Here is a 21,607-nt window from a genome sequence, read left to right on the forward strand (position 1 = left end):
GACTTTGTTTTTTTTCTTCCACAATCATGTATCGTTAGTAAAGCTTTTAAGAAATGGAATCGTACATTGACGTAAGGAAAGCAGATTTTTTTCTTCTGCCCACCCACCTGTGCTATTTGTTAAGAGCACCCATGGCAAATGCTGTGCAGCCTATAATACGTCTGTGGTGGGAAATCCCTTCTTCTACCATGAAAGCTTTGTAGCATTACATTAGTCACTTTTGTTTTTTGTTGGAAATTTGACTATTTTTGTCATATGGGTTAATCACATACTTCTTAGGCATGTAGGTAGTTTTCTTACATAAAGCAGATGGCTGTGCCTTCCAAAGAATTTTTTTTTTTTAACTTGCTTTCGTTCTCTTTTGGCAGGTACAGCTCATCTAGAAACATTCTGCATACAGGCATCAATCCAACAAACATCTGAGAATGTGCTGAACATTAAATAAATGACTAGTGTCATTGAACTGCAGTGTCCTACTCATGAGCTAAGGTGTTGTAATGAATCAGAGCTGTATAATCTAGCCCAATTCTAATGACGTAAGTAGCATTCACTGCCAAAGTCTTGGACTAGTCCCAGAGGTCGAAGCTGCTTGCTGGCTTAACCAGCAGGTAGAAAATAGTTCTATTTTCACATTCAATGCTTTTTTAACTGTGCACGTTGTACTGTACAATGCTCTAACATACTATATCATTATTAATTGCAGTACCTTCTGAATTTTTAACAACTGAAGTTATTAATAAAATTTAGAGTTTTATTCATATGTTGTCTCAGGTTGAATCCAAATATATTAGGAGAAACGTTGCTAAACAATATTCAGACTTACTTTACATTTTTGTCTTAACAGTTCGAAAAGAGATATGAGCATGCCATTCATGATAACTCATTGAATAACCTCTGCAGTATCTTTTATCTAGCTTGAAGCTTCGTTCTAATGAGTATAAATCTCTCCACCACACAGACCTCCTGAAGTCTGGGAGATTCTGCTTCTAACTAAAAATTTCCATGTATTTTACAGCTAAGATGAATATCTTATGTAGTTGTAGGAGTAATATGAACTGTTAAAATGAAGAGTTTACAGCATTGAAGAGAATGTGTGTTGGTTGTCACTGAAAGCTATATAACTCTTCGTATTTTCCATATTCTGCAACATATTCCATACAACAGCATATTTTGGGGTAGGGCTGTAATGAGACTTAAGATTGTGGTACGCATTAAAAATGAGAAACGAGGTGGCTGAGTATTTCAACATAGGATCCACCACAAAGTCTTGTCATTGGCAGGTGGAAGTAGTTTAATGCAGAAGCTGAACTGAGCTGATATTTCTCCTCATCACCTGATATTATTGCACCCATTGTTTACTTCAGTCTAAGTACTCTGATAGTACAACATTCACTATGAGACATGAAACTCAGCTCCAAGATTAGTAGACTTGCTGTAAATTCTAAAAGCTTAAGAACAACCTTAAAGCGCTGCTGAACCATATACATGGTCATTCTCCTTCATAATAGGAAGTAACTGCTTTACTGTTATTGAAATTAATTTGTAGATCTCTCTTAGCTTATGTCACTAGCACTTTTGTGATGCTTAAACTGGTTGTGCACAGGCATTTCAAGGGGTAGTTAACGAGTACTGTAAGGAAAGGAGCACTGTGGGTTTTTACATCTTAATTTTTTGTGCATTAATAGGCTGAAATAGGTGGTTTTCTTATAATTTAGCAAATTGTGGTGCTAAAAATAGATTTTTACTTGTACAAATAGCAGTCGCATTTCCCAAATATCTCTATAATTTAACTTGACAATCAAAATAACTATGCAACTATGATACAATTTATGTATCTAAAATTCTATGAGAATGTGCAGATAGGGCAAAGAAAGCCTCAAAAGAAATACAGATGCAATTTAGTCTCAGGTCTTAAGGCAATTAGTTCTAAAACAGGCATGTTAGCATGCACCTGTCTGTCACTGTAATATTGTAGTCATTCTCCTTTCTCTCTGAAAACAGTTTCTTTCATGGAATTGCCTCTTCAGTCTTCATTAGCAGTCTTAGTTTCCCTGTTATTTAATGCAACTTTTCTTCAGACTTACAGATCACTTGTGTTAAAAAGAACTCTTCTAACTTACAAAAATGTCACTTTTTGTCATGTAGAGTGAGAACGTTTTGGTCACAGTTTTTGAGAGAACAGCGTCACCTCTGCTGCAGTATAAGATGGGCGGGCAAAGTCCAGAAAGAAGCATCCTGCTCTAAAACCTCTCCTACATCAGTTCATTGGGCATTATGATAATTAGATCATCTGTCTAAATAGTGTCCATATGGTGTATTTTCTGTAAATGTTTTCTTTATTTGAACAAAGTGTATTAATCTATTTGCACATCCACACTGAAATTAACCTTGGAGATGGGTAATTAGAATCTGAGCTGAATAACAGAGCAGGCTTTTATTACTTCGGTAAGGGTAATGAAAATATTAGATATTCCCTGTGATTCTAAGCTCTGGAAGTTAAAGACAAATGACGTGCACCTGATAAAGGAATCATGTTCTTGGATTTGGTCAGTTTTAGTTCCCCAGGGTAAAACAGGAGAAAATAAAGTTAATTTGGACTATGACATTTTATCAGACCTACAGTTTTCTTTCTGAAAAAGACGGTTGTGGTTGATTAGTTAAGAAAAACTATAATTTCAGCTTGAATGAATAATAGAATTACTTCATTTTTCACATTCTTTTTATAAATGTGTTTCTTGATGGATTTGTATGACTTTGAGAATGAACATATTTTAAACATAAAAATAATTAGAAGTCAAGTAAAAGAGCTTTCTGGTTTTTCCCATGCATTCCCATATCATCTTCTGATTTTTTTTTCCACGGCTTGCATGGCACATTTGGGAATGTCTTTGCACTAACATTTTTCAACAGGCACAAATAAACATTCTTTTTCATATAATGAGCTAGATTTTTAAAATATTAAAAAATGTGTCAGAATTTTCTGCAGCTACCTGCATCTTTGAATACTTTGTTGAATTACAGCCTTTGTTACGTAATGATTGATTGCGTTTGCAGCATCAGACTTGCACAAATAACTGTGCAGTTAATACTTGAGCTGGTTCAATCAACCTCAGATAGCATGGTAGTGGATGCAATAGAACAGCTTCAGAGAGAAGAATGATTTCTGAAGGCAGAGCAACAGTAAAGGGCCTTGAGACTGCCAAAGCCAGTGCTGACCTCAAAACAAAGAAATGGCAAATCAAGATGACTTCTTCACTCTATGCAGCGTGCAACTGAAACTGGAAATTTTAGAACAGCGTTCCTGTTTAACTTCTTTTACTGGTAAGGAAAATTGAGTAGCTAGGTATTTTCCTGACAGGATAATCCTTGAAGTACTGATATGCTTCACTACAGCATAGGTTTACTAGTAACAAGAGGTGCGTATGATTGATCTGATGCTATGTTTTGAGAGTTCCCATTTGTGTTTGAACATCCCTTCAAGAGGGCCTGGTGTAAGGCGCCCAAATCAGCTCAGAAGGACCAACGCTGGAAAACCCTTACATGTTTGCAGGTAGAGTTTTTACTTGAGTTGCGGGATTATGTTCTTATTTCTTGAATGTTGAAAGATTCCTATGTTTTCCTTATCTGAGGTAAGCATGCTTATGATGATTTCAGATCATTACTATACTTGACTATATTAGCATCTTTCCTGCATGATTTTGCTTTTAAGAAATGAAAATTTAAAACAATTTACTTCTTTAAAAGAGGTTTAGGTCTATAGTCTGGCTCTTTCCAGTTCTTGTTAAAACCTCCATTCAAGCTTGCCTATCACTTCTCAAAATACCTTTTTTGTAGAACTTATATTCTTTTTTTTTTTTTTTTTTTTTTTTTTTTTTTTTTATACTAACGTCTGCTGGGTAATTGTATTGTCTGCTCAATAGGCAACTGATTACATTTCCTTCACCTCTTGCTTATGATAATGATTTCTTCAAGAGATTGAAAAAACTATATGATACAAATTCTTTTGTCAGCGTAGGAAAGGTCGAAGTAAAATTTATTCACATGTACGGTTTATATCTGGGTCTAAATTTGCCACTTGAACAGTTCTGTGATATGATGTTAAAATGTATGCAGCAGAAAAAAATATGGATATCAGGAATAACTGAAGGTGTAGTCTGAGGAAAATGTACTTTCTTCAAGAGAATTTCAATTAAGAGACCTAATTAGGGTCACTCTGGGAAACCCTTGATACAAAATGAGCATTTTGAAGTATCTTCTATCTTCTGTCTCTTCCGGATGCTTGAGACAGGCATAGATGAGAAGAAAAAATAATGATTTTGTAATGTGTATATATAGTTTTTATTTTTGACAATACCGGTGTGTGCTGTTCCACTCCCCTTGCAACTTCTAAAGTAGAGAGCGTGTCCAGCTTCTGCATTAGCTTCTGCACAGTTCTACAGGAGGCATAAATAGGTGGATAGGTAGCTGAGAAACTCTGTTATGAGGTCTCTTATGCATTAAATGGTGTTCCTCAACATTCCCATCTCTGTTCTGATCCTCTGCTTTTCTGTTAAGTATAGAATTATGAAACCAAGTGCATAGGCTTTTTTTTTTTTTCCACCCGAGAGTACTTTTCTTCTCAGTATCCAGAGCTGCCTGTTTAGATTTATTTTCATCTTCCTGAAAATGAACTGGCACTTCTGCTTGCCCTAAACAGTGGTGCAATTCTCTTCTTTTTATACCATGGAATGCTGGTTTCCTGATCTTTCCTTCCCATGGATGGAGAAAACAGGAAGTTCTCTTTCAGGTGAGGAATCAACATAGTTGCCAAATTGTGAATTTCTCTGTCACTGTCTACTTTTGTGTCAGTTACTGTCTGCTATTTTTTCTGCCTCTACTTTGGTTTATGCTCCAGGGTCCAAATAACTGGGAGATTCAAATATGACATCAAACTTACATCCAGAATAGTAGCTAAATCATTCTCTGATATAATTACATCATTTGATTCTATGAAGAAGCTCTTTGAATTAATGGACACCTTTTTGCTTGTGTTTTATTAAGCTGGCCTTTGGAAATTCTTACAAAGAAGCAGTTCAATGAACCTTTGGATCTTCTTTTCTTTTCTTTCTTTTTTTTTTTTTCTTTTTTTCTTTATTTTTCTCCATAGATGCCAGAGGTTGTCTGCATTTCTTAATGACACATGTCATGTTCTTTAGGATCTTCTAACTCTAAAAGTATCTATATGTAAGTAATGTTAGTTTGGATTAGATGATACTATAGTGAAGTCAATTTTTAGTCAGATATTAATAGTGAATCTTTCAGTAGTCCAGATATTTTCTTATAGATACCAATAAGTCTGGTTTCTTGCCAGGAACTAATTGTCGCCAGATTTGAGCACTTGTTAGTGAATGTGAGAAATTGAGTGATTTCATATTTAAATGGCATGTATTTATATTACTTTTAAAATCTGTTATTGCATCCCCTAGGGAGAAGTTTCGAAGGTTACCTCTGTGTTAATCAGCTGGAAAAAGAGAAGGAAGTTAAGAACATCAGTATGGCATAGTGCCAGGAAAAAGTCTTCCTTTGACCTCTTTGGCTGGCATCCATTTCAAGCGCAGCAGTGAGTGTTTGAAGTTTCTTCATGTACTGCTTACAAATCTTGGGACTTCTAGTTCTACACGTTCCTTAACTGAGATTACCTTTCAAACGTGTTTCATTTATGGTTCAGAAATCATTCATATCTAGGAAATCTTCTTGAGGTGTCGGTCTCATTTAGTATCTATATGCTTTTTGACTTTGTGCTGCCTCTTTGTAATGAGCACTTGTTTTCAACTTGATTCCCTTCATTCTTTGCTATGCTGCTTTTCCAGTCAACTGTGGTTTTAGTAGCTGTGAAAGCCTTGTATCCAGTTCCTTAGCAATTTTCTGTAATAAGACTAAGTAAAATGTTACTGCTGATTGATACAAGAGGTCAGAAGCCACTTCTGCATATCATGGTGGGCCTCAAACTCCCTGTGAGTGTTAAATAATGCCAGGAATACTTCTGATAAAAAAACCTGTGAAGATTTAAAGTAAGGGTAGTTCCTACTTTTATGTCTGAGACTGGAAGAGTGGCGGAGATATTCCAGATGGACAAAAATAAAATTAAATAGCTCAACTCTGAAGAGTGGAGATACAGGGAAATAAATGGAAAGAATAGAATGGCGAAGAGCAGGGAGAAAATTACCCTTTTTGCATATAAATGATGTAATTACCCCCTCAGCTTCTCAGGCAGAAGTTGACATTCCTAATTAAAATAATTTTATGATCTTCTGGGGACAGATATACAAAAGCATAAAGAGACAGAAAAAATAACAAATACAAAGCTAACCAACGTTAGCAGCCATTTTTACAAAACAATTTTTCAACAGGACTGATGATGCGCATGCAGTCTCAGCTTTATAACAAATTATCAGGCTTGTATTTTATTTCAAATGATTCACAGGGTGTGATATAAAAGGCAGAAATTGAATAAAGCCTTTTCTGGGAAGAGAATGATGAAACCACAATAAAAGGACAGGGAATTGAAAGCCTACTGGACTGAATTTCATTGTTTTCTTCTGATTAATACTGGAAATTGAAAGCCACTGTGTTTAACCTGTGCTGATGCTACAGTTGCTGTAATTAAGCATGAGAATATGGTCTTACAACTTGTGCATGCTGATTGTTTTATACAAAGCACCTGGCAAATTTGACAGTACATACACTATTAAATCTGCAACAGAGGAGTCCAGCCGCCAAAGGCTACCATTGTCACTCGTTTAATTGGCATTCTGTCCACCACATCTTCCCACTTCCCAAGCAAAAAAGCAGCTAAGGAGTCTTTTCTGGACTCCAAGGTAGTGAGGAGTATGTGTTGTTTTAATCATACAAGCAGCTAGACAAAGCCCAGTTAAGTGTAACAAATCTGGAAAATTCCATTATCATACACCTCATAATTCATACCATCTAACTGACTGATTTAATGTTGCTAAGAGACTTGGTAGGTCAACTTGTTAGTATTACATACTGCACAGTAGTGACTGAGAAATAGACTGTTACCTCTAATCCTTCTGCAACAGGGTGATATTTCAGTAGTCACAAGTTAGCTAAAGGATATTTTGTGTATATGCGTTTTTGTTTCCCCTTATGGCTCTTTTTTTTTTTTTTTTTTGTGATTTCACAGTAAGGTGATGAGCTAGAAGCCAAAATAATAACATTATCCTTAGGCACAAATGCAGGAAATCAGGCTAGAAATTTCACAGGTTCTGATGTTCTTGTCCTATAATCACTATGTCTAGTAGTGATTAAGTTTTGAATAATTTGTAAAAATTTAAATCTTTCTTGAGATATTTTCATGTCTGCTTCTGACTGATTAATTAACAAAGGCAAACAAAGCATTTTAAGCTTCAGAAAATCTTTGGGTTTTGTTCTGCTCAGAGGAGAGGCACAGTTTCAAGTCCATTAGTTCAAAGCTGATTCATCTTGCCCCAATTCATGTGATTCATTCATAGACTACATAATCTGAAATAACTATTGTGGTTTATGACCTAATTGAGTATTATCTAATATACCACGTGCATTGATCTTCAACTTTATTTACATGGGTAGGAAGAAGAAATATTGCAGTTATTTTATCTGACAAATATTTTTCAAATGTTGTAAAGAGTCACAAAATCATAGAATAATATAGGTTAAGAAAGACCCATGAGATCAGATCCAACCGTCACCTAAGTCCAAGTCCACTTCCAAGTAGATCATTGAACAATATCCCTATGTGCCACATCTCTTAAAGACCTCCAGGGGTGGTGATTCCATTGCCACCATGGGCAGCCCATTCCAATGTTTAACCACACTTTGAGTGAGGAAATTCTTCCTGATATCTAATCTAAACTGCCCCTGGTGCCACTTGAGGCCATTCCCTCATGTTATAGCTTCTCACCTGAGAGAAGATGCCAACACCTGCCTCACTGTAACCTCCTTCCATATCGTTGTAGAGAAAATCTTTCTGTCTTCAAATCCTGTTCTTTTGTCTGTTTCTTTTGAAAAAATGAGAGATTTAATGAAATGACAGGGCTTGTTTAAAATGACTCTTGGCCAGACAAAAGAGAATTTCTCGGCAGGACATTCACTCATGAATGCCCATGCTCGCCTGTCTCCCAGCATTTCTGCTGTGTTGCTGAGCAGGGAAGCTGTGCTAGGACCATGACTGATTGAGATGCAAATCAGTGCAGTAAAAGGCTGCCCCACAGTGGGGAAAAGTGGCTGTGAGCAGAAAGAGTTCGAGATTGCAGGAACTTCCATTACTGCTCAGAAACCTCAGCTTCTCTTCTGTGTAAAGGCACCTTCCAAATTTGCAGACACTGAAGCTGTGGGCACAAATTATCTGCCAGAGAGTGGTCTATGAACTTTCCTGAATGAGTTACCCTTTTGCACAGCGCAAATTCTCCTGTGCAGAACTCTAAAGAATTTCAAAAAAGACAGCAAGAAGTTGAAATAATATAGTATGTTTATAGCCAAATATCAAGCTCTGTTTTTTCATGTGAATAATAATGAGATGAATGTAATTCAAATATTCATGCTAGAGAAATAGAAAATTAGATGCAACAGCATAAAATATGTTACTAACTTAAAAATATGTAACTAATTTTAGCACCAGTATAGCGTGTAAGAAAGGAAGCAGGAAGGGGCTTCTCTCATGGAGATTATGATCCATAAGACCTGGGCAGACTGGAGATTTAGGCAGAGAGGAAACTGATGAGGTCCAAAGAGAGCAAGTGTAGTAGAGTATGGTACCTGGGGAGGAATAACTTTATGTTCCAGTACAAGTTAGGGGCTGACCTGCAGGAGAGGAGCTATGCAGAGAGGGGCCTAATTATCCTGGTGGACAGCAGTTTGTCCATGAGCCAGCAGTTTGCCCCTGTAGCCAAGAAAGCCAGTGTCTATCCTGGGGTGCAATAAAAAGAATGATCCTCCCCCTCTACTCTGCACTAATGAGGCTACATTTAGAATACTGTGTCCAGACCTGGGGTCCCCAATTTAAAAAAGACAGTTATCACCTAGAAAGAGTCCAGCAGAGATGAAGATCTTAAAGGTTCTTGAGCGCCTCTGGTATGAGGAAAGGATGAGAGAGCTAGGACTTCTCATCTTAGAAAAGAGACAGCTGAGAGGGGATCTAATCACTCTTCACAAATAGCACAGAAGTCAAGTAGATCAGTCTATTTGGTGTGTATAGCAATAGAAGAAAGAGCAATATGCAGAAACCGAAATACAGTGAGTTCCATACTAACATCATGAAGATCTTGACTGTCAGAGTAATGGAACACTGGAACAGGCTGCCCAGAGAAGTCGTGGAGTCTCCTTCTCTGGAAATATCCAAGACCTGTCTGGATGCCTACCTGTGCCACATGTTGAAGGGAACCTTGGTTGGACCCGGTGATCCCTAGAGGTCCCTTCTGATCCCTACAATTCTGTGATCCTGAAAACGCTTTTAAGGCAGGATTGATTCCTTTAAAAATGCTAAGTCCCTGTACACTATATGGAACAGTGCATTTTTCATTTGAGTTCTCAGTGTTAGTGAGCAAAGGGTGTTCCTCTCTGAGCTCCTTTCACTCAGAGAATCAGGATTTATTTGCAGAATATTTGACTTGAAAACAAATATATGGCTTTCTTGCTGCTTCTTTTGTGAAGATGTTCATATATCCTGCTGAATGTGATACACAGTCTGTACTGGATAGACTTTTTATTTATTTCTAGATTTTAGAGTGTGTATAAATTAATCCGTCTTTATCTCTGTTTCTCAGAGACGTACATAGACATCAATATACCAGCATTTATCTTTCTGGTTAGTGCCACTCTGTGGGTAATACATCACTAGAGTAGGGGTGCTGGTTATGATGTATGACACTAAGAAATCATAAAAGTATTGCCACTACTGTGATGTATTATTCAAAACATGGAATTAAACAGAAAGATCAATATAATACAGGCACTTAATTTCCAAGGTGTGTTAGAAAGTTTTAGATTAAAGAATATGGGCTCCAGAAGGTGTTCTTATTTCTTAAGATGTTCAGTACATAACAGAAACAAATATGGATAACTATTGTTTCATGTATGTCTCAGTCTGTAGGGGGGAAATATATATATATTTATATAAAAATATATATTATATAAATATATTTTATGATATTATTTTATTTTATAATATGTTATATTATAATATGTTTATAATATTTTATATGTATTATATATAATATTTTTATATATATAGCATTCTATGGCCAGTGAAACTTTCCGGGCCTCTTCCAATCTGTTTTAAGTTCTTTCTGTCCTTTGTATAGCTGTAGTATAGCTTCCTACTATGTTCATCTACAGTCTTCCATTAAATCTTTCCTCTGTCTCCACAACAGTCAGTCCCCCAGCTGCCTCTCAAATCTCCCAGCTATTACCTGGCAGCTCATGCTGGGGCCATCTCTAAGTGATGTAAGGATAACTGGCCACCTCAGTCCTGCTGATCGGCTGCCTAGCGTGCTGAGCAGAGCAGATAATGGTGCATTTATTTTCCTGCTTTTTTGCACAGTGAGAGTACTTCTTTGAGTCTCTCTTTTCTACTTTGCTTGGCTGCTGATGACTGCTAAACTGATTGAAATTTAGTTCCTATTGAAGGACTACATCGTCATAGAATTTAGTTGGAATTATCCCACAGTTCCATGAGTTAATAGGGAAGTGATGGAGCAGGACGTTAAAAAAAACAACGTCTGAAACCAGATATCCATCTTTCCTTTGTGGCTGACCTAAATCCTTTTGAACTTTACTGCTTTCATTCCCTTTATTTGTTTCCGTGTATTTGCAATGAAATATATTTGAAGTTAAATTCATTCACTTTTTCTCCTCCAGTCTTGCTAACCAAAACATGTTTATTAATTATACTATAGGCAGATATCAAATAAGTTCTTTCATTTGTTCTTAATTAGTTTGATTTTATTTCATTTTATGTAATTTTTGTAAGTCCCTCCAAAGTCCTTAGATATTATTTTCCTCCTTTTGCAAAGACAAGAATAATGGAAAAATAGGCTGTCGGGTCTTAAAAAACTCTGAAAAGAACCAGACAAACCGAGTAAAAACTCTTTAAGAAGAAATTGTGTTATCATAAAATACGCTTGAAACTGCAATAGTTGGCAGTTCTGGGCTTTTCCATAAATCACTCAGTGAAAAACAGCCCAGTAGTAAATTGGGAAAATTTTCTTAGGTTCTGAAGGCCTTACTCCTAGGCACCTTAACTGAATGGGAGCTGGATGTGAGTATCAAATCTTTGCTCACTACAGTGTTTTTGTTTTCCTTTGCTTTGTTTTTGTTTGTTTTTTTATTGTACAGATACAAACAATTTTTACTTTGTTCTGTTCTCTTATTGTTGTGGTGCAACTTCCTCACTTGGTTTCTCAGGTTTGACACTTGATTTTTTAATCTCTTTACCCATACTTTTTCAACTGTCCAATCAAAACTTTGTATTTGTAGTTTTAAGGCACTAAATTTTTTTCTAACTTTTTTGAGGGGGATAACATGCAATCTCCTATTCCTGCCTTGTTATCATTTCCTTGAATCCTTGAAGATGTTTTATACAATTTTATATCCACTTAATCTTTTTATGTTTAAGCTGTGTAAATTAATTTTCCTACTTGCTCTTCTTCTGTCATATCCTCTAATCTTTGAATCAGTTCAGTTGCCCAAACTACCACAAAAGCAAAATAATTTTCTCCTAGAGCACAGAAAGTAAAATAATTTAATGTTGAAGAGGCCACAGCCTGCCACAACATGCTTTTGTGAGCATACCTATTGTGGACACTCATAGCTAAGAAGAATTGCAATTCTTCTTACACAGCATGGGTGTTTACTTATTATATATTTTTATTAGGTTTTGGAAGCATTCACCGAATGCTAAGCATGTATGTATTAGATGCTGTATTTTCCATCCCAAACTTCTTAAAATGGAAAGTTTTGATTATGTTTAAGAGCATCCTCAAAGGAACCTCTGGAAAGGGAGATACATCTTAAGACCTCTGTCCTATTTCAGTTCCCTTAGAATCAGTGTTTGTGACATACAGTGTTATGTGATAAATGTGTTTTAGGTTTTTAATATATTTTGTCCTAAGAATAATGTTTCAATAAGAGGATTTCTGGGACAGTGAGAGAGGAGTAAGATAATTCAGTCTGAGCAACATCCAAAACTACTGCTGTTTATGGAGGTCATGGCAAATTACAGCTCTTATCTCCTGGTAATACACTGGCAAGTTCATTCACAACAGTCAGATGTACTGCAAAAAATATAGATTATCCATAATTTTATCTAAGTCAGAGCAAGATAATAGCATCAGTCCCTTAGGCAGCGATTTACAAGAGCTGTCTTTTCTCAAAGGCAAGGTACTAAATCTGCCAAAATTGTTTTGGTCTTCAAGTTTGAGTTTAGACAGAAATCCATGCGTGTGGTCAAAGTACTAGTGATGCTAAGGAGAAATGTTAGTGAAGCTGAAGAGACACGTAGACACATCTCTCTTCCAGCATCATTTCCTGTCTTGATGTAGTTATTTTGTGCAAATTTGCAAGATGAGACAGGTGATGTCTTTGGTTGCGTTTATCTTCTGTGATGTCATAGGAATTTGGTGCTTATAAATGCAGAATTTTTTCAATAACTGTCCACAAGGGAAAGAAAAGTCAGTTGACTTTGGAACAGAATCCTATATTACTGTAATATAAAAGACAATGTCTTAAGGTAGTGGAAGATGATATGTTAGGACTAATTACTTTATTAAACACATATAATTGTAGATAAAAATATGAAAAACCAGTGTCTTTGCATATCTACAATTTCAATTCTTGATTTCATATGTATATACAGAAATCTGTATATGTTTGTGTACTTTTCAGTACAGCTAGCTCCTTAATTGCTGCTGCTCGGAAGCCCTTTGAAGAAGGACTTGTGCAGAGGTACAATGGAATGTAGTCTCTTCTTAAGTACCATAAAATTTATCTCAATATTCACCTGTCATTTACTTAGTGCAGTCAATTAAGAGTTAAAAAAGAGTGAAGATCTTTTATATTAGTAAAGAAGCATATTTTTCAGAGCCATTTAAAGAATAATTTCTCTGTAATAACGTGGATCCATCCCTCTATTTCAGTTGACGTGTCCTTTTTCTACAGTTACAAGGAAGTGTCTCCTACTTAGCTGTGATGGAACAGCTGACATTTGCTTCAAATATAACTTGCATTATGGATCCATGTTGATTTTAATTTGATGCGTACTAGGTATTGTTATGGTAATTTACAGTGACTTAGTTACTTATGGTAATCTTAGAAGCATTCCAAATCATAGCCTTTTATATTAAATATAAATATGCATTATGTCTAGAAATATTGAAAGTAGTGAAAGCTCGATGTTGCAATTATTGGGAGAACTACATAAGCAGATACAAAGAAAGATCAATGCAATTGAACTGGCAATCCATAGAAAATATAATATCCCTTCTTAAAGCTGTGCTGAAGGTAAAAAGCTAGATGGGAGCCGTTAGCTTTTAAAGATTTATAATGGTCTTAAAAGGTTCCATACAGTGAGCAAAGAAAAGAGGAAAGACGCTGGTCTGGAATTCAGAGAAGGTCGTTCTCACTTGGGCATAGGAAGCTTTCCTCTGGGGTGTTTATCTGCAAACTATTTACAAAACAAATAGAGATTTAACCAAAGAGCTAGAATCCTACAGGAGATATGGAAGGTACGCAGTTAAATTCTGTGATTTTCTTCTTAGAAAAAAATACCAGTATGCTGAAACATATTTAGAAAGGCTTACAGGTTTCTTTTTATAATTTTTCATTAGCACCTACTGCTGTCAAATTAAACTCAATGTAAAATGAATTAGCACAGTATATATACACTGTTAAATGTGAACAAAACAACAGTGTGCGTGAATATATAAAGAGAATTCTAAAACTGAAATCAATATATATCAAATCAATCTAACAGAGCAAAACTTAACAAGTAATATTATTTGATAAAGGGAATATAAACATTAGGGATTGGTATTAGACTTTTTTGAAGATTTTTATTGTAATTAAACACTATCCTTACACCTAAATAATGTTATTATCTGAGATAATGAGATAAAAGGATATTTGGTGCACTTGTATTGTTTGTGCATCTGTACTCTCCAGACAAACTCCTAAAGAATTACAGAAACGTGGCCAACTCTGGTGAGGTTGTCTCGTTTGTTTTTAAAAAGAAAGCTAGAATTATCTGCAGAAGTGGTCGTCAGGCTTTTGCCCATGTCTGTTACTGACTGAGCATAGCTATAGCCGTTTGGGAAATCCTGCCTCTTTCTACCATGATTCCTGCACCAGCAGGAGCTCTATCCCTCGTAGAAATTCTAAATAATTGCTAGAATTTGCAGCTCATGTGGCTGGAAAAAGAAGTTGCATTCTGATATAAAGTCTATTGAATTCTCTTTTTTCTTTTTCCTCAATTAATGTCCAGATAAATAAACTATAGCATTAATTTTGTCTAGTAAAACTTATTTGTAATAGACTAACCTGGAACAAAAATGTGGCATGTTGTTAATCCTTCATATAATTAAAAAAGGCAATTCACCAAATGCTAGCATAAATCAATACAGTACTTAAAAAAGCAACTTTATAAAAGCGAAACTTCTCACGGGTTTGTAAATGTCTGTTTGCTAGTGCCAAGTAAACATGATTTTTGTTATTAGCAGATCACAAAGAGGAAGGCTGACCATGCCTCCAGTTGCAAGGAAGACATAAAAAGAAGGGGTTTTTTGTTTGTTTGTTTGTTTTTAGGAAATACAACTGTATTGTTCATGCTTTTTTTTTCTTCTAGTTGGACTATTAGGCTGCTTAAATGTTGTTATAGAAAAAATGATCTTAGCTCCTTTTCTATGGGAAATTTCGCTTTTGTCCATGACAAAACCACCTTGAAAGTTCTTTGAGGTGATCACTTTTTCCATCATGGACCAGGGAGGACTGGAAAGTATAGCATTTTTATTGTATAAAGGAGGAAGACGGGGGTATCTTCATCATGAAATTTGTAGGATGATAGATGCTCAGCAGAGACAGAGAGATCCAAACTTCTGAGTGAAATGAATGTCTGTGGACCAGGGCCTGGAAAGCAAGGTCAGTATTACAGTCAGCACTGCTGTAGTGACTCTTCATTCCTGTCTGCACTCAGGTTGATTGGTGCCTCTCAAATGTAGGTACTTCTCCCAGGCAGTGATTTTTCAGCCAAGTCTGAAAGGGCAGTCTCCTACAACATTAATCATGTAGAATATAGACATTAATTTTCTGTAGAGCAGTACAAAGGAATAAAGCAAACAAAACATTCACAGAGAATATGTGGATTCCTAAAGCTTTTCAACTTTTTTTCATAGTTTTTTTTCATAGTCTTTCCAAGTCTGGTAATTTTCAAGGTGAAGTGGGAGCCATCATGTGACCACACTCAGGTCAACCATTGATGAAGGCTGTGATTTACACCTGGCACCATGGGGTGCTTCCTAAGGACTCAGCTACAGCCAGGAATGACTCAGCATTGTACAGGCTACTGCAGTGGGCTCATAGGGTGGCCGGGTAATACAGTATGAAATATTGAGGACGGGTCAGGGTGAATAGCTTGGGAGCTGGAGCACTCAAACTTCCTCCTCACTGTAAGGGAAAAGCACAGTAGGAGAGGGTTTCAAATCCACTCAGAGAGAAGAGACTTTGAACCCTTTTCTTTGCACTTTAAGAACACTCGCTACTGAAAAAGAACGATTTTTATTAGTTTTGTATTTTATTATTTCTTTTCCATTTTGGAAAGAAGAAAAAAAAGTGATAGTAAGCCTTTTACAGAGAATGTGAAAGTTCTTGTTTCAGCCAGATGCTGTTTGTTATTCAGTGAGCAGTCTGGCTGCAATACACAAAGGTCCTTTTCCATCCCTCACAAATATTTTCTGCTAACATTATATGAAAGACTTTATTTTGATAAGTGTTACTCTTCTGCTAGGTCTGATGGGTGGCAAGAATAATGTTTTCAAATTTAAAAGGAATGGTAGTAAAATTCTGGTGGGATCTCCTCACCTAGAAACACTGAAAAGAATAACATTAAACTTTGTAGTGCTCAGGATGAATCTGCATTAGCATTTTACCTCAAAACAGACATAAAGTTTCGAAACAAGTTTCTCTTCTGCTTACCGCGTTGTGGTTTGCTTTGAAGAATGAGCTTGGAGTACTTGCTTCATTTTCTTTCTGAATGAAAGCGATCTCAAATCTGCGCTCACAGCATGCACGTGCCTTTCTGAAAATTTTATGAATGACAAGCCCACGGAACTAAAGTTCAGCTTGTCCACAGTAAAATCCCTGAAGCATAAGAGTATCATATAAGCAAAACTAATTCACTCTCCAATTCTGCCACAGTATTTATTTAAGAAAATGCAGTTCCACAAGCATGAATTTGGCTAAAACATTTTGTTATAATTGAAGGAAAAACCACAGAAAACAATATGTAAAAGACATAAATGCTTAATTCCTGAAATAAAGCTAATAAACAGGATTTCTGTTTTTTGAGGCAAATAGTGGAACAGCTGGTCTTTCTCTTCTTATATAGTAAGGTTCAATCATAGCAAAACATGAGTTTTTTGCAACCTATCATGCTGAGTACCAAACTCCAATTTAAGGTGCTTGATTTTGTGTCACAGGTTACCTTTACTCCTTCTGTTCTGCCTATACAACCAGCCATTCTGTTCCTCAGTCTGCTGGAATCTCTAGGTAAGTAATTTGTTGAAGTGGTTCCAGCTCTTTCATATGTACTGTTTAACTTTTCTTTCATAAAATGGCTTTTGAAGTTCTCATTCTTCATAGGTGGTTCTTGAAACAGTTATACAGCATATTGTAGACAGAGCAGTGAACTTTATTATTATAAATAATTTTTGCACTTCAGTACTAGAACCAGACTATGTTTGGGATTATTTTATCTCTGCAAGTTCTTTCCTTGTCTTGTGGCTCCTTTTCCCTCTAAGAAGGTTGAACAAGGGCATTTTGATTCTTCTCTGATATTGACAATGTTCTTGCATTACATTCAGCTCAAAAGTTGTCATTAAGAGCCACCTGTGAACATAATAGTAAGCTATAGATTACAATGGGAAATGTGAATGGAATTTCCACAGATTCCACTGCCTTATCATTTGTCCCATTAACGAGTAAGGCTTGGTATATTTAAAAGCTTGAGACCCATGACAGACTTTTGAGGCACGCTTGTTACATAAATGGTTTCGGGAGCAAGGCTAAGATCCTCCTGAGAAGGCAAAGGTATCTTTGCTGTATGTCACTGGTGATTCAATCAGCCTTTGGGTGACCAGTTTTGGATATCGGGCAACCTGTTTGGATAAATACCTCAAAGAGTTGATCTGAGTTTTGCAATAGGAAGTTCAGTTATTGCCTTTTAAATGACAATTTCTCCTAGTTTGTCTAGAGTTTGGTGTCCCAGCAGGCTGTCTACTGAAAACATCCCTCTAATTTCTAATTCTCTACGTTTAGTGTGAATGACTTTAAGAAGCTTTATCTGCACTATCATTTTTAGCATTGAAGCCCTGATCTGGCTCTCATTGCCTTTTGAGTTTAGCTATTTATTATCAGACTGAGACGCTGTCAATGTCTTTTATGTTGAGCAATATAATTCAAATCTGGAAAACAGCAGAATGTGATATAAAGCACCTTGAAGAAACCTATTACATGACTTTAGGTGGAGTTTTGGAATTTGACAACTATATGGATTTGTTCCAAACAATTAAATGAGTCTCTCCTCAGAGCATATGGTGCAGAGAACATGCCATGTTTGAGAAATATGGTTGGCTTCTAATCTTGATTTTTAATTTTGCAACAGAACAATAAGTTGGCACAGCATTTTTTTTCTCCTGTTAAGTACAAATGTGTTTTCTTCTTAGAAAAATCTTCATAGGAAAATCCAGTCCTTCTTTATACGTCTCATAGATATCACTTTTTTCTCAGTTGTTTTGAACTACAGTTTGAAGTTAAAATGGTTGCTTTTGTTTCCTAATGGCATTAAAAGGTGCGGTGGAAATTAAAAACCCAAAGATTCACATACTGAAGATTCATCAGCTAGTTTGTACAAACAGCCTGCATTATTACCAGTAAAAAAGACAATGCTAGAGAGAAAGGATTCATTGTTTGCCCTATTAGTAATTTAGCTATGCATCCTGTTTCCCTGCCTGAGTTTCACACTGCTTGTTAAAATCATACTAACCCACAGGCTAGTTTGTAGAGAGGTAGGACACTTTCTGAGCTGGAGAGAAAGCAGTAGTCTCTAGCTATGTTCAGGCTTCTGAAACAGCTCAGGTGAGATTCTGGATCCAGTCGTTACCTGCCATCAATTTCATCAACCCTCTGTGTGCTAAACAGGAAGCAGGGGCATTGTGTTCGATAACTAGTCGATCAAAAAAGATTCTCTATACATGACTTTATTCTCTTTCTGTTTTACTGCCCCATTTGGGGACCCAGTTGTGGTTAGGTGAGAAGCAGAATGCTCCAGCCTACCCAGTGCAAAGTCTGCGTGCAGAGTCTGGCCAGGCTGCTCAGCTCTGCTGGGCGCTGTGCCACAGCATCATTGAGCCAGGGCTTTTCTCTGAGGAACTAAGGAGATTACACTTTTAAGGGGAAATTTAAGAGGATTGCAGATTTAAGAGATGGCCAAAGGGGCGCGTTTATAGCTTTTTAATTAAAAGATATTTTGGCTTGAAGACCAGGAGGATTAAGGAATCGGTAAAACCAAGTTAAATGTCAAACGTGGGGTTAAACCACAAATTAGGCATATTTCTAATAGGTCTTTAGCTACTAACTTTTTTTTTTTCCCCAGCTTAAACAATCTGTAAAGCCTATTAAGGTCATTTCCTATCAATCTTCTCTTACCATTCCTCTCCTACTTCCCATATTTATGGCATTACAAATACTTTTAAATCCAATGCAAGAACTTGAATGGTTGATAGAATAAAAAGTAAGACCTTCATCAAGCTATGTCTTGCTCACATTTTTGAAGAAAAAGCTCATTTTTTATTAGAGTGATAACTGACTTGATGTTTTCTAAGCACATTTACATTTGAATATTTTATAGACCCATTATTTCTTTATTCCATTCATGTCTACTTAATTATTTTAAATGTTCTGCAGTATATAAAAGTCAAAGGCAGAAGCAAACTATCGATCAGATTATAAAAGAGAAATTCTCACAGGCCTAATGCAAAAAACTTGTTCCTAATTTTCTCCATAAACTTCTTGTCATTATACTATTGAGTCATGTAAAGTTGTTCTGTTTAAGTCAAAGTGAAGGTGTTAAGTCAAAAGAAGTAATTTTAAGTTTTTAATTATTCTACAAGTTATGCCCTACAGCACATTTTCTAAAAATTGTACCTTTTGTTCATCACTAAACTGCATGAATTACTTATAAGTCTGGCAGATCAATATCTCAGAATGTCTTACAAATAATAATTCAATTCAGCTGGGGTTTCTTTTTCGTTGTTGCACTTCATTCACCAACTTTTTATTCTTGCGGTGTTAATAGCTAAAATCTGCTTGTAAAAAGAAAGGTCTCTTACCAAATGAATCTGTGAGTTCAAGGGCAAAGCTAATAGTGTTCTGCTGTTATTACCACACAGCATCTTCCTAACACGTCGGCTTGAACAGCCTTGAGTTGTAACGTGGTGTTTGATGAGTCATTGAAAATGTCACCCAACTTCTTATCACTTGAATTGGTTGTCAGTTGCATGACTATCAAATCTGTAGTGTACTAACAATTCTCACACAGGAGCCACACACAGGAGAGCTTTCCCAGAAGCTCTTAGAATACATAATACATGTGTATGTTAATGTTATTTGCTGAACGTGTAATTAAAATTAAACATAAATTGGCAAGCGAGGTTGTGAAGGCTCCCTCCATGAAAGCATTCAAGGCCAGGCTGGATGGGGCTTTGAGCAACCTGGTCTAATGGGAGGTGTCTCTGCCTATAGCAGTGCAGTCGGAATTCCCTTCCAACCCAAGCCATTCTATGATCCTCTGAATATATAACACCTCTTCATTATTTATTATAATCTATTTTTGTCCTTGGTATGAACACTGCTGAAAAGCTAATGAAAAATCATTTAAAATAATATTTAACAGCTGAAGTTTCTTCACACTTTTAAAAGTATTATCTGAGTATTACTGAAAACTAATATTTTACACCTAGAATTAGCAAAATTTTACAGGAAAAGTGTTCTTTGTAAGGCCGATGTCAGTATCTGCTTGTGATTTCAGTAAACTGTGTTATATTTTACTATGCTAAGTCAGCCTACATGCAGACAGAAGCATCTGTAAAATCAGCTGCTTTGAATATCCTTTGAAAGCAACAGCACAAGGTTAAAAGCAAACACCTAGGGAAAAAAAGATGTAAAATATTGGTTTGGTAGTCACAAATTCCTTTTTTTTTTTTTTTTCCCTGAGTCCTAGCACAAGATAGTGTTGTATGCTTTCTTACCTTTCTTCCGAGGGGTTTCTGTTAAGACATGGCTGTGCCTTTAGCACTCTGCTGTCTGCTTGCATACAGTTCAATCCAGAGCTTACATCAACTTTCTGGGAACTGCTGTTAGTCTGTGCAACCCCTGTTTGCTTTGTGACAGATGGTAAGTCACTCAGAGGTGGACATAGCTCTGTATGCTCATTTGTAACGCTCTTCATATATACAGAGCAATTCCAGGGTCTAACCTGCTGTAAAAGAAAACAGCTTTTGACCCAATCTCTCCACATGCTTCAACTTGTGAAATTCTGTCATCAATTCTAAAGCAAAAAAACAAAACAAACAAACAAAAAAAAAAACAAAAGCAAACAAAACAAAACAAAAAAAGGCTTAAGACCCCTTTATGTGTGCAGTTATTTGATCTTATTGAGTGAAAAACTCCTGAACTCGTTCACTCTCTATCCATTAATTCTCTGCTTTCTGTTTATTTGACTAGATGGTGCAGTCTTCATACGGGATGAGGCAATCCTGGATATACTCTCAACGAGAACCCCAGTCTGTTTGTAAGTTGAATCTGAGGCAGCAGTGTGCCCTGGTAGCCAGAAGGATCCACCATACCCTGAGGTGCACCAAGCCCGGCACTAACAGCCCAACAAGAGAAGGGGCTGTCCTGTCCTGCTCTGTACTGTGGCCTCACCTTGAGCACCAAGTGCAGGCTGGAATGCCACAGTATAAGAACATAAAATTATTAAGTTGTTCAGCTCAGGGAAGAACAGTCTGAAGGGAGGCCTCATGCTGGAGCAGAGGAGCAGCGCTGGTCTATGCTTTCTGGGGACAGTGACAGAAACTGAAGGAATGGCATGGAGCTGTGTCAGGGGAGAGTCAGATTAGGTGTTAGGAAAAGGTTCCTCACCAGATGGTGGTCAGGCACTGGAACAGGCTTTCTGCAGCCATGGTTACAGCACCACGATGCTGGAGTTCAAGAAATGCTTGAATAATTCTCTCTGATGTTAAGTTTGAATTTTGAGTGGTTCTGCATTGAGGAAGTGACTTAGACTTGGTGATTTTTGCACGTCCCT

General features: G+C 36.5%; 1 long non-coding RNA gene across 1 annotated transcript in view; it reads left to right on the plus strand.

Moving 5' to 3' along the window:
* Nucleotides 1–21,607, plus strand: part of LOC125692250 (uncharacterized) — a 45,589-nt gene that overhangs the window by 14,553 nt on the left and 9,429 nt on the right. The window contains exons 2-4 of the long non-coding RNA XR_007376542.1: nt 5,466–5,599; nt 16,722–16,791; nt 21,025–21,091. This is a non-coding gene — a long non-coding RNA (uncharacterized LOC125692250). The remainder of the gene's footprint in view (nt 1–5,465; nt 5,600–16,721; nt 16,792–21,024; nt 21,092–21,607) is intronic.

Source organism: Lagopus muta, chromosome 4 (assembly GCF_023343835.1).
Source record: "Lagopus muta isolate bLagMut1 chromosome 4, bLagMut1 primary, whole genome shotgun sequence".
Taxonomy (NCBI): Eukaryota; Metazoa; Chordata; class Aves; order Galliformes; family Phasianidae; genus Lagopus; species Lagopus muta.